The sequence below is a fragment of the Mus pahari genome, chromosome 11, assembly GCF_900095145.1.
Source record: "Mus pahari chromosome 11, PAHARI_EIJ_v1.1, whole genome shotgun sequence".
Lineage (NCBI taxonomy): Eukaryota > Metazoa > Chordata > Mammalia > Rodentia > Muridae > Mus > Mus pahari.
In genome coordinates, this window is record NC_034600.1 from 75,228,751 (window position 1) to 75,241,845 (window position 13,095).

General features: G+C 41.6%; 1 protein-coding gene across 3 annotated transcripts in view; it reads left to right on the forward strand.

Moving 5' to 3' along the window:
- The window catches only part of Ctnnd2 (catenin delta 2), an 801,097-nt gene that overhangs the window by 701,169 nt on the left and 86,833 nt on the right, over nucleotides 1-13,095 (forward strand). The window lies entirely within an intron of this gene.

Below are 13,095 nucleotides of genomic sequence, written 5' to 3' on the forward strand. Positions count from 1 at the left end.
TGGTCGCACAGCGTTCTGCTCATACCTTCCTTCCCGTGTCTGTTATTCCCCGTCTCAGCCTGTCCTTCCTTCCTGCTGCTGCAGCACAATCTTCTGCATTTCCTATTTCCTCACCCATGCCATCTCTGGCCACAGCAGGAATAACGGCTCCTGGGGTCGCCATGGGCAGGTAAGCCCACCTCTTCTCTTGAAGACCATAGGGATAACCAAAACTGATCCTTTCGTCCCACCCACGAGGCACCCCAGAGTTTAAAGAATTCAGGTTGGGCTGGGCATCCAGTGAAGTTGTCTCTCTTTTTTCAAGCAGAGACTGGGAGAAAAGTTTTAAAAGAAGAGTCCCACACTTCAGAAGGTCAGCACATAGTGTGTCGCCCCTAAGAAGAAGATAATAAGAGAAGCCACTCCTTAACTAATCCTCAGATCTTACAGTTCTCTAAGCTTTCATGGTCTCAGACGCTTTGATTCAAATCACAGTTCAAACCTAGGCTGGCTCCGTCTTTCCTGAGCATGAAAGCCTAGGCAAATTATAGCTCTCCTGTGTGCCATATGACACACAGATCCTTAAACAGGATTGTGACTGTCTCCCTCTGCAGCATATAGAGACACCAGGGCACTGGATACAGAATTGTTAGGAAATGGAATAAACCAAACAGTTGTCTCTCGGTGAGAACAAGAGAACTCACACACCCACAGCCCCCTTCCAGGTTCCCTCCTGCAAAGCATGAACTGGACAAGCTTGAGAAACGGGGTTCTGGGGTAAACCTGACCTGAGGCACGAAGATTTCCATGACAGCAAATCACACATACCATCGTAAGATAAGATTTTAAATTATTGCATTTGTCAAAATGCTTTTCTGCTTTTATCATTTTTCATGTTCCTTGGGAAGTTCTCACGTCCTTAGGTCATTCACAAAGTGAAGAAACATCTCAGGCACAACAATATTTTGAATGTAAAGATTTTAACCCAAATTCTGCATAACATGTGGTTCTGAAAGTTATAGGGAGATAGGTAGAAGACCTGAACCGAGTCTCTGGAGTCCTCCGGAGTGTAATGTCTGAAATTAAAACTGCAGAGAATAGAATCAAAGGAAGATTAAATAATGCAAAGAGAAAAATATCAGAAGACTTGAGGACAGTATAGGAAACTATAGAATATGAAACACACAGAGAAGGAAAATAATGGAGACATATCTGTAGTAAGTATGCTGATGTGTGTGACGATTCCCCACATAAAGGAGAGAGCAAGGGAGAGAGCAGAGAACAGTTAAGTAAAGTGAGTCTTTTTCATATTTAATGAAAATTATGAATTTATACATCAAGGGAGTTAGGAAACTCCATTCACAAGGAAAGGAAACTATACAAAGATCATTGCAATCAAATTGCTCAAAACTAGTTATAAAGAGAAAATGTTGAAAGGTATCCAAGGAAAGAGAATTGTTATGCAAAACAATGCACAGCACCTAAGCTCAGCTTACAGTCACTAGGCAAGCATCGCTGGACACTGGACACTAGGCAAGCATCGCTGGACACTGCACACTAGGCAAGCATCCCTAGACACTGGACACTGGAAGGTCTTGCTGAGCACTGACTCTTCTTTAGAAGAGGGTGTGTTCTGGTCCCTGAGGCCCTGAACAACTGAAGCCAAGACACACTTTTTCCCTTTTCCCTTGGGCTGTACTGATTGCCCTGTGCTTGGATTAGCAGAGTGAGTTCCAGGACAGCCACGGCTACACAGAGAAACCTTGTCTCGGAAAAAAAAAGAAGAAGAAGAAGAAGTTCTCAACACACTAATGCTTAACCGCAGCAGCCTCTGTCCACACATCTTCTCCATACACAGCTATCAGTTTTGGCTCTTAGGGTATCACTAAGGTATCTGTAACACATCTCATTCCCCAGGCCATTCTTAGAGGGTCAGCTGTGGTTCATCCTTCAATGTTGATTATTTGATTCTTGTAGCAACATGCTTTGTTATAGTTTCATCTTTGCCTCTCTCTATCTCTTTCTCTCTTTGTGTGTGTGTGTGTGTGTGTATGTGTGTGTGTGTGTGTGTGTGTGTGTGTGTGTGTGTGTGTGTGTGTGTGTGNTGTGTGTGTGTGTGTGTGTGTGTGTGTGTGTGTGTGTGTGTGTGTGTGTGTGTGACAGCAGATATGTGAAGGTCAGACAGCAACTTGCAAAGGTTGATTCTTTCTCCTTCCACTCTGTTAGTCCCAGAGATTGAACTTGCATCCTTGGGATTAGCAGCAAGTGCCTCTACTTATGAAGCCATCTCGTCAGCCTATATCATGCTCTTTTATGTGAAACTGGTAGAGAGAAGTCAAAGGAGAATGATGGTTTCCCCATTGCCTAGGCTTAACAATGCTTAGTAGTGCCACTGGATCCACAGAATCTGCCTGCAGTGTGGAATATTCTGATCTCTGTCTTGGGGTGGTTACCTGAGTATAGTCTAAGGACTTAATTAGAGAGATTAAATGAGAGGGTTTTAAAAATTAGCTATCTTTATGTTTTCAAATCCTTTCCTACCTTGGACCCTGTAGTGGAGGGAATGGGAGACACGGGACATCACTCCAGGACTTCTGGCTACCACACAATGCTGCTCTCGTATGTGAGCCTACACATTAGCTCAACACAGTTCTCCCTCCCCACTGTGTGGCTATCCCCACATATCCAGATGATGTTTGTTTACTAAATTTTCTTTAATCATTAAAGTAAGGAAGAGATTAGTAAGGAAGAGGGAAAGGAACTTAAGGGAGTTGAGCTAACAACCCCAGAAAGTTGGATAAAGTTTGAACTTTTCAAGTCTATACTAGATTGCAGACATGAATTGTAAAGTGCTACATTATCACCTCACAACCACACACAAAGATGCGCTCAGATTAAATGCAGTAGATACCCAGTGACCCAATGGCAGAGAGGAAAGGAAGAAGATGTAAGTGTATGTATACAGGAAAATGTAAGTGTATATATACAAGAAAATGTAAGTGTATATATACAGGAAAATGTAAATGTATATATACAAGAAAATGTAAGTGTATATATACAGAAAAGAAAACTGGCAGAGACCGTTCCAAAACTCAATTCCTTTGCTTCTCAGAAACAAACAAACCTGAGTGATTGTCACAAGACCACCCCACTGTCATCAGGACAGTTGTTATTGGCCATATTGGAAGACAGAATTTTAGAAAGATTTTTATCCTGCCTAGACAAAGTAGAATATTGACTCTTAGGATATCAATTTTACTGTAAACCAATTTTTTTCCTAGCAATTCAAAACAAATGAGTCAGTCCTCTGTCACAGCGGAAGGATACTGAGTAATGTTTCTGTGCATTTACAAGAATGCATTCATACAGAGATAGGTATGTATATAGGTATGCCTGCAGATTCTACTTGTGTACATGGGAATCAGGCCCATTCCCACCACCTACCATACATTTTAGTCACCCTGTTAGGGGGGAAAAGAGATAGATGGTTCTTAGAGACAAATAGAGAGTATTATTACACCCCAAACTGACCTATCATTACAATAAAAAAATTAAGGAAATCTAATATAAAAACTGAGCAGAAAAATCCTTACTTGACAGAGACAGTCTCAGGTCAATGGAAGTGGCTCTGTCACCCTATGCAGAAGCATGAAGTCCTGAGTTCAGATTTCTAGAATCCATGTTAAAAATCCACTGCAGGTCCCGTGCCGGGAGGTGGAGACAAGAAGGTCCATGGGGCTTGCTGCACAGCCACTTGAGCCATGCTGATGAGCTGTAGATTCAAGGGAAAACTGTCTCAAAAAATAAGGTAGAAAGTGACTGGGAAAGACACCTGATGTTGACTCCTGGCCACTGTGTGCACCGTCACACAAAGAGAAGAATTATAGACATACAGACCGCACACTCTCACATGCAAATATGTTTTATGATAAATAACCAAGACAATGACAGGGCATACAGTGACTTTCGCACAACACTCCCCTCAATGAGCTAGTTCTCTAAGAATGCGTTTTTATAGCAACTGTCAAAATTTAGAGGTGCTTCTTAGTAGACCTTAACTTTTTATGACCCAAGAAAACAGAAATGAGGAGGCAAAACTGGAGGATTTTGCATGGAGAGAGCTCTTTATAGACCTCCTTGTCCGACACAATAACTTCTCTTTATGAGTAGAACGTGATCACTCTTTGGCTGTGACAAATTGACTAGCAAACTAGATTTCCTAATGGCCCTAAGCACGTTCTAAACTTAAAAATGTTCATTACTTGGTCCATAAACATCAGACAAATGTAATGATATTACGGCAGAAACGAAGTGATAAATGTTTCTTGGAAACAGCGTGGACTTTGGTCACATTATTCTTGTTCACAGAACAGTGAATCTATTTGTGGCACAATATTAGAATGAACAGATACAGTAATTTGAAGATTTCCAAAATGCGAATGAATGGTCTTTTAACTCCTCTTTGTAGAGTCTTCCTATTGTAAATGTAGTTGGGGTTTGTGAAAATCCAGCCTTTGAGTTGTATTGTAGTACTATGTCTGTAATGGAAATGAAGGTAGCTCTAGATAGTCAATTTCTACTAAAATATGAATATTCTCTAGGAATATTATCAGCATATTTAAGAAATAAATAGGATTAAAAGGTACATAGATAATAGCCCATGTTTTATGAAGCATCATGACAGCAACATACATATAAGGAAAAGCAACAATCTCCATCTATAAGGCCCAACTGTATGCTTTTTAATGTAAGAGATCTTGGAAATTTAAAACTTATTCCTGGAGAAAGAAATGATAGCCTTTGAGAGACACTGAATTTAGCTTAGTCAAGCAGTCACTCTGCATTGTAAGAGAGAACCAGAGGATATGAGTAGAGTACATGAAATGGCAACACTCATGCTTTGACATGTAAGACAGCGTAAATTATCTTTGCCCTAGTTTATGTCACAAGCCAGAGACTATCTAAAGCTTCTGCCTACACAGAGGGTATAAAAGACTGTGTACTAGGAGATGGGGACAAGAAGACGAAGCCAAGGAGCAGGAGGTAAGGGACCAAGCCGATGGCCAACTCTTGCCTCTAGTCGTGCATAGCTCAGTAGCTCCCCCCTGGGAAGTGCAACTGGCTCATGAACCACAACAGTATTGGAAATATTTGTAATATTACAAATGCCACCCACATCCATGGTCAACCTCAGAGGAGCCTCTGCTGATTACCCAAGGCTGAGTTTCTCACTGACGATGGATCCTCTGACTTCTGCTCTAGATGGGATACAAGCATGCCAAAACTCCTTTCTGAAAGTGGGGAAACTGCTCAACCAGAGATGCCAGACAGGGTGACAAGGTCCAAATTAATTTCTTCTAAGGAAAAGTAACTAGTAAAAAGAAGCACATAGAAGAGTGGATTTTTATGTCCACACTCTAAATTATAGTTAGTAACAGACAGGGAACTGAGGACAAGAAATTAAAAAATGTGAGCACTGTAGCTGAAGTCAAGATGACTAAAGTTCATGGGAAGAATACCAAAGATCCCAGGTATACACAGAAAACACCCCTCTGTCACTTATCGGAGAACTTGCCTGTGAGCAAAGCACTCAAGACTGGCAAAGTCCACTTCAAATTACAACAGGGACAAAAAAAAAAAAATGGCTCCTACATGAGCTAGGCATATTCTGCATTTCCAGCTGTCATGTAGGAAAACCTCACAATTCATGGGCCATTGGATAAAGCACTCAGAAAAAAAATCTTGTTTAATTGTAAAGAATATTAGCCATGGACTGAGAATGCTTTGTCCTTTTCTCAAGAACCTTAGAAAGAAGATCCACATTTACAAACAGCTTAAATTTTATTGATTGCAGTCTAAACAAAGCCTTAAAGCATGGGAATACAGGAATTTTCAGTATCCGAATACCGAAACACAAGCTAAAATTAGGAATAACTGGAATTTAGTTTGAAATCACTCTGTCAATGAAAAAGAAAATTGAGTCCATAATGAAAGGAAGGGAAAGAGGGAGGGAGAAAGGGAGGGAGGGAGGGAGAAGGAAGGGAAAGAGGGAGGGAGGGTGGGAGGGAGGGAGGGAGGGAGGGAGGGAGGAAGGAAGGAAGGAAGGAAGGAAGGAAGGAAGGAAGGAAGGAAGGAAGGAAGGAAGGAAGGGCAAGCAAACACAGGACAGACAGATGTTATAATTAGAAAACATGAGAAAATTATGATGGTATCGTATATAACAGAAAGTTAGAGATAGAGGACATGTGTTTAAAAAAACAAATAAAACATCGTGTGTTAAAAGTACCATGTTGAAATGAAATATACATGGATGAAATGAATAGCAGGTTAAACATTGTACACCAGCTGGAGGACAGGGATATATCTCTGAGCCTCAGCGGGCCCAGTGCACATAGGATTGGGTGCCCTGAACAAAAGGCTGCAAGAAGGTTCAAGGGAATAGAAGGAAATATTGGCAATAGTAAAGTTTGGAAGTTTTCCAAATATAGTGAAAACCTGTAGTCTTGCGAACCCCAGAAGCTCAAGGGAACCGAAACACAAGGAACCTGATTAAATTACAGCAAGTTCTTGGTAATCAGGTCACTCAGTCTCTGCAGTAACAACAAAGGCTCAGGTGGAGGTGGGGCTGCTCCAAGTAACTGGTCTCGCATCAGCACCTTGGTCAGCAAAAGGCATTTCTAACAAAGAAAGAATAGGGGAATGAAGGGCTTCCTAGGCAGATCAAACTTCACTTAGAGCAGCTGTCAAGCTGCCTTTCAGAGCCCCTTTGAGAAACACACTAGGCTGAGAGAAGACATTGTCAATAACCCGTGTGGTCATGATGGAGAGAAGTTGTGAATAAAAGCTTGAATTGAATTGCTATGGCATTGATCACAATATTGACCATGGCACCTCTGTCTCAATACTCTGATTTTGTTTTTTCATTGTCAATAGAGTTTCTCATGAAAATAGGAGACAGGTCTTCATATCATTTTCCTGGAGCCAGAGGAAGTCCACTTTGGGGACATTAGAACAATTCTTTTCTTGATGACATGAATGAAGGTAACTGTATTTTGTTATGCAGAACATTCCAGAGGAGTGAGTTAGGTGGGTTAGTTCGGGTGTAGAAAAGACTCCCATGAGAGTGCATAACCACTTAGACCCTATACGGTTTTCTGTGGAAATGGTTGGAAACCTCTGGTCCCCTCAGTGGTGGTAGTGTCTTCAATCTTTAAGGCATAATTCCTTTCAGTGGAGACAGGGGTACCTTACATAACAAGCTCTTCTTGCTGCAAATAAACCTGACAGCTTTTTTCATCAATTAAACACTCTTTAATCTTCCAGTATGGACCAGAAACTGAAGACAATTGAAAGAAAGATGAATGTAACACAGTCTCTCCTCTACTCTTGTAATAAAGATGTAATGAGTTCAGAAATCCATTTTCAATGGTGTGATGAGAGTACATCAGTCCAAGGATGTCTATGGGATCACTCCTACAAGAAAGCAGTAGAAGAGGAGGCAGGATATTCCAGGAGCGCTGCTCAATACCACAGTATAGATGTTGATTACTTAAAATAGCTTCTGGCAGACGATTACCAGAGTCAGTTATTTAAAGGAATGCCAGCTGCTATAACATACAGACCCCTAAATACCCAAAGGCTCAGGCAAGATAGAAGACAGAATTTATTTTCTTCTGATACCACAGGAAAGGTCAGAGTGAAGATGCAGGAAGCAGTTCAAACAGACTAAGAGCAGTTCTGCCATCTTCAACAAGTGACTCTATGGCAGCTTCTCTCACTGCTGCACCCACCAGCAGGAAAAAAACACCAACATAAAACAAAATTATCCCATGAAAATCACAGTGGCATCTCTGTTCCTTCTGATAGTCTAGGAGCCAGGGAGCATATACTGCCATGCAGTTTCCCCCCAGCAAAATGGACAAGAATTGTAGTAAGGTCTAAATCAAGAATAAATTCACCTTCTTTCATGGAAAAATATTTACTAATATAGCCCACTTGTGGACTGCAGAAGAAAGCATTATATTAGTAAAAAGTAATTGCCTTTGAGTCTTTCTGCTGCATAGGACTTCTCCAGAATCTATGCTTTATGGTTATAAAAATAAAGTCTTCATCAACAACACCCCTCTGAAATGTTCTGCATAACAAAATACAGATTATCTTCATCCATGTCATCAAGAGAAGAATTGTTCTAATGTCCCCAAAGTGGACTTCCTCTGGCTCCAGGAAAATGATATGAAGACCTGTCTCCTATTTTCATGAGAAACTCTATTGACAATGAAAAAACAAAGGGAAATTTTTGACATAGTATTAAAGGAAAAACTATTTAAAATGCATTTCTTGTCTTATATTGAATAAAAACTTATATTATGGCCAGTACAGCCTTGCTGTGTGCACTGGCTAGAAGTCTGCCACCTCCACTAAACCCTGCTGGGTACGTTCAGCCTGTCCTCCTCAATGATGTGTTCACAAGGTGCTACCAGGCTAGAAATTATAGGTGGCTCAGGGTGAAACCTGAGATAGCCTTTATTTTGTGCATGCAAGACCTATCACTGGACATGGTTGTGTCCAATCTCCAGAAAGGCATTATTTTAGCTTATTTTATTAGGTATTTTCTTCATTTACATTTCAAATGCTATCCCGAATGTCTCCTATACCCTCCCCCCNCCCTGCTTCCCTGCCCACCCACTCCCACTTCTTGGCCCTGATGTTCCCCTGTACTGGGGCATATAAAGTTTGCAAGACCAAGGGGCCTCTCTTCCCAACGATGGCTGACTAGGCCATCTTCTGCTACATATTCAGCTAGAGACACGAGCTCTGGGGGTACTGATTAGTTCATATTGTTGTTTCACCTATATGGTTGCAGACCTCTTCAGTTCCTTGGGTAATTTCTCTAGCTCCTCCATTGGGGTCTCTGTGTTCTATCCTACAGATGACTGTGGGCATCCACTTCTATATCTGCCAGACATTGGCATAGCCTCACAGAGATAGCTATATCAGTGTCCTTTCAGCAAGATCTTGTTGGCATATGCAATAGTGTCTGCATTTGGTGGCTAATTATGGGATGGACCCCCAGGTGGGGCAGTCTCTGGATGGTACATCCTTTCGTCTTAGCTCCAAACTTAGTCTTTGCCACTTCGGAAAGGCATTTTTAAACATCAGTAACCTCCAGTGTTTGAAAGAAACTTCAGAAAGGCTCATGTTTAAAGATAAGTTTTTTTAATTGATGATTGCTGCTCTTGACATGACCAAAGACAGGGGGTCGGGGACAATTGTTCAGCTTAATGAAAGCTATCTCTAGGTCGCCCTCAGTTGAGTCTGACCTTCTTTACTGCTTACATGAGCACATCAACATCCTTTTCCTGCTAGGAAACCATATTACCTGGAAGTTAGCGTGTTCAGCCAATCCATGTAATGAAACAGTCTTCCCATTGCCTGACTAACATATAAAAAAGTATGAACTGCGGGGGGGAGGGGGGGACAACCTTTAGCACACTATCTGCTGCTGCCTTAACCAACATCTGTGTTTACACATTACGGCTTTGCTAATAAGGGCAATCTCCCACTATTTCCTTTGAATATAACTCTCACTTCCAAAAAGAAATACTGACTTTTTGAAGACAAAAGTGTATAATCTTATTACATGATTGAACTGAAAGGACAACACATGAATACAATGCAGAAGAACTTTCAATGGAAGTTGAGACTGCCCATCTATTCCATGAATCGTATATATGAATGAATAGTAGCCACCAATCTGAGTTCTATTTCAACTATAAACTGAGGAACTCAGACTACTAATAATGCTACTGCTACTGCTACTACTACTACTACTTCTGCTGCTACTAAACAATAGTAGTAACTTGCGCCATGTAACAGAAACCACATGGTTTCTGAATGTCTAATACATTCTTTTTTGTAATAAGACTTTGTAAAAAAAAATGCCCTAGTATAATGCTAATTAAATCCACCTAGAAAATAACATGGCATTATAAGTAAATTCAGAAGCAATTTTGAGGCTCTTGTAATTTACACTAAAGTTGTTAGATCTTTCCGTTTTATGGAATAAAAACAGAGGCCCTATGATACCAGAAGATGCTAGAGTGTTCCACAGAGTTTAATTATGAGCTGTGCTAGATCAGTTTGTAAAGCACTTGCCTTGAAAGTCTGAAGACCTGAAATCACTCTCCAGAACCGATGTTTACAAAACAAATGAACTGCTCGTCTCGCATGCACAAGGGGGTGGGTATTAGATTTTGTTGGGAAACATTAGGTTTTAAAGTGGGACATTTCTTGACCATGTGAAGAGATAAACTGGGGGAAATGTCTACTCTAATGATTCCAGTGAGGACATGATCATTTAGAAGATCTTTTAATAGATGGCTGTACTTCTAAAGCGACAAAAATTTGAAAGAACAGGAAATTCATCAGTTCAGAATTTTAGCAGCTAAAATTTTTAGTTCAGCTTCCAAAACTGCTATTTTATACTTAATGGATAATATTATCTTCAGTTATTTGGTACAGTGTTATGATTTCAGGGTGGAGAGAGTGACCTAAGGAAATTACCTCTTATCTACCTGAGTCAGTTTTAGTGAAATTTTCTCACCTTAAGCATGGTATAGCTTTTAGACATATAAGAACCATCTTTTGTGTTTTATTCTGGCTGACATTTTTTTAATGAAGTCCCAGAAATCCACAGTCAGATCAGACAACCCAGATTTAAAGGGTTAAATTACATTGACTTTACTTTGATCTTTCAGTACCTCAGTATAAGGAAATTTATTAGACAGAAATAACTTTGTTTGGGGTAGTTCTTTTCTTGAGCTTCATTTGGCCTAATATAACAAAACAGGGGAAAAACAATCTAGACATTGTCAGTAAATTCGGCAGAACACAGCTTTCTTCCATTTGGTCATCCAGGATCTTCTTGACTTCAGGGGATGCTGACTTTGAGGTTCTGTGAGCATCTCTCTGCAGATGGGGTCAGGGTTAGATGATACATTGATTTGGTTTCTCCGTCTAGAGTCAAATTCACTCTGTGGCGCCTCCTGTCTGGGGCACACAACGGTGTGATGGTTGGTGACTGGACCACCTCCTTTCCACTGTACTCTCCCAGCCTCACCTCCCTGTTGAGCATCCCTAGATGCAGCCATATCTCTTCCATACATAAAATCATTCTGTCTCACCGGCTTCCTAGACAGGTGAATCATCTGTAGCTCTTTTCTTCTTCGCACATCAGCCCATAGAAGCCATCAGAGCTGCCCTTGGTGACACTGGGGTCCCAGAAGCCAATCTTACTCCATGGATTTCTCTAGGTTGATACTGAAAACTTAGTTAGTGTGTGGCCTCTTCTATAGTCCTAAAAGGGAAATAGTCTCTTGACTCTCAGTTCTTCCATCTTTGTTGAGTGGGGTAGAGGTGGCGAAGGAACACACAAACACACACACACACACACACACACATTGGTGACTTGCCCCTGGACACTCGAGGGTTGCAGTGACAGCTCTTTGAATGCTGTCTTCTTTCTTAAGTCTTCCCATACTGTCCCTCCCCACGAGTTTGGAAACTCCCTGTGGACTCTGAAAAGTGAACAGTTTCTCTTTCAATATAAGCAAGCTTTTTACCTGGAGTTGTGTGCTAGTCTTAAGAACAAACTGTTTGCTTTTTCTTCTCTGCCCCACTCTGACAAGATCTTTGAGTTTGATGGCTCAAACCTCTGCCCAAGAGGAAAGAGAAGAAAGTAGCATTTACTGTCCGAAGTATTGTCTCATTCCCTGTAAACAGAAGTGGCCCTTTCCTGATACAGCCAAGATATTCCAATTACGTGTGGCTTTTTGTGTTAGCTCTAGTCAATCAAGACAGATGTCCCCCAAAATAGATCGAAGGGCTGGGTAGGCCAATTCATAGTCCTTAATTACCACCAACTCAGGATTTTAGAAGGAATTTAAATGGATTATTGTCAACCCAAAATAAAAGAATAAAAACCAACATCATTTAATTAAATTGTAAGGAGTTGTATAAACTATGGAATGAAGATGTCCATAATTGATAATGTCCTTCCGCGGGACAGAGTACAATAGAAATAAAGCACATTGACTAAGACTCAGTACTTCCTGAGTTCAAGGCAAGGTTGACTATTCCCAGGCCGCATTGTGCTGCACCTGCCTTGTACCGCCTGACAAAAGGGGTTTAAATGGGTTCACACACACCAACATGTAAACAAAACATTTCCTAGTACGTGTTTTGTTAGATGTAAATGGAGATGCTTCGAGGGGGAGTCTTGCTGTGCTGTGCCATCTTTGGAAAATCAGCATGTCAGGGACAGTATGAATCAGGGACAGTATGAATGGTTCTATTTTTGGCCTGGTCCTCATGATCTTCTTCCCTCCTCCCTCTCCCTCCTCCCTCTCCCTCTCCCTCTCCCTCTTTCCTATCCCTCCTCCTGCCCCCTGACGTTGCTTCTCTTCTTTGCCTCTTTCTTCTCTGCCTTTGACAATACTGAGCCTCTTGTCTTGCTCATGGGTCACTCTTCTCAGTGGCATCCCTGTCACCCCTGGTCGGTCCCTCCACTCTGTTGCTTTGCTCAGTGCATACTCCCATCGGTCTGTTGATAAATGTGGAGGTCCAGTCAGGTTATTTATGCCAACCAAGGACTTCCTACTGTTACTTTAGTGACACCTGTGATGGCCGTCCCCATTAAAGCTTCGGGCAACTCAGACACCTGTCAAGCCACCACTGTGCTTAAAGAGAAGCAGCTCAGTGCACTCAGGAATACCGCGGGCCTCGTGCTTCTGTCCTGCTCGGACCTGTGAAGCACCCACAGCTCCAAGGCATCTTCGTCTGCATCATGCCTTCTGTTCCTTGAACTTCTTGCTGGGCCACACATGGCTTGCCAGTCCATGTCCAGGACTTGCTTGACTGGCAGCCTAAGAGTATTACAGACTCCTGCCTTGGAAAGTCAAGAAAACTCATCCAACTTTGCACCACATTTTAAATATGTTGAGGTGGCAGGCCATAAACTGTACAATATGAGAAATCTCTCTCTCTCTCTCTCTCTCTCTCTCTCTCTCTCTCTCTCTCTCTCTCTCTCTCTCCCTCCCTCCCTCCCTCCCTCCCTCC